Source organism: Carassius carassius, chromosome 39, assembly GCF_963082965.1.
Source record: "Carassius carassius chromosome 39, fCarCar2.1, whole genome shotgun sequence".
NCBI classification, from domain to species: domain Eukaryota; kingdom Metazoa; phylum Chordata; class Actinopteri; order Cypriniformes; family Cyprinidae; genus Carassius; species Carassius carassius.
This window is the reverse complement of record NC_081793.1, coordinates 6,226,362-6,227,888: the sequence shown is the minus strand read 5'-3', so window position 1 is coordinate 6,227,888 and position 1,527 is coordinate 6,226,362.

Sequence of the window (1,527 nt, the reverse complement as noted above, 5' to 3'; positions counted from 1 at the left end):
TGATTTCTCTCAGCACTACGTCAAAGCTGCATTTAGCCCTCTAGTGGGCTGTAACAAATACACATTCGTTCATTTCATTTTAGAGAAATATTAGGTATCTAAATATGTAAAGTAAACAAATATACAATAACTAAAATACTCAAAACAGACTTCTGTTTAAAAAAAACGTTATAAAAACGTTTAAAAAATGATATTCAAAGTGAGCCACGTGCCATGGTCAATCACATGGCCTTTTATGGGAAGCTCGTGTTGTTATCGATCTCAACGGAATATTACGAATTCTACTAAGTCAAGGGCATGACTCATGAATATTAATTTATCCGTGCTAGCGTTTCCTGGACACAGAGTAATTCATATTTATTAACCAAGCCTTCAAGCGGCCACATTCCAAATCAAATCAAGTAGACGGACTACGCAACGTCATGTAATTAATATTCATGAGAGGACCCTTCGTCATAGTAGAATCGCATGTTCGCGAGGACAGGGCAGGACTCCACACTGGTGAGGACTAGCTGCACGTAGCCACAGTGAAAAAGAACAGATCAGCCCACACACAGAAGCAACGTGCATACCGAGCGGATATTTATGTGTTCTTGGGATTCATTTCGCTGCCAGGGACAAACTGTTTATCACATTGATTTAAATATGTCAGTCTTGTACCATGGTGATATAGAAATAAAAATAGTAAGAAAATATATTCCATTCATTGTAATTAACAACATGAAGTGCAGTAAAAATTACATTACGTCGAGATTTCTCAAACTGGGGTTCATAAAGGTACTGGGTTCGTGGGTTTAATAAAAAGCTAATAATTAATTAAATCTTAAAAATTTAACATTAAAATAAATCATAGATATTATGACAGACATTATAATAAATAACATAGATTACACATACAAGACATAGTAACACATGGTTATAACATACTGAGTGATAATTAAAATATAAAATTGTTCACCAGTATTTGATGCAATGTTAAATGACTTTTTAAACCTGAAATGATTTTTGTAAATCCAGTGGTCAAATGCTGTGTAGCCACCTGACTAATGACTGGTCTTTGCGTGAATGACCACAAACCTGGAAGACTTTTGTAACTTCATTCATTAAGAAGCATTAACATTTTTTTAAAAGATTTTGCTCATTTATATCAATCTATTCCTTCAAGTGTGAAGTCTCATGGTAGCGTGGCCGAGTGATCTAAGGCGCTGCGCTCAAGCTAGGGAACAATAGTCCATCAAAGACGGGGAAGAAAAGAGGGAAGGAAGAAAAAGAGAAGGGGAAGAAGATAAAGAAAAAATGAAGAAAAGAAACGGTGAAATTTGACGTTCAAAGACCGAGCTTCCTTAGCATGCGCGCATTGATACATCTTCCGGTTTCTTCTTGCGGTAAATTCGCGCATTTACATTACACTGTTTTCTATTGCAGGTGCTCCCCTCGACCCGGGTTCGAATCCAGCTATTAATTTTTAATATTGTTAATTGCTTTAAATAAATGAATTTTCAAGGTTAATTAAATGTATACATGTGC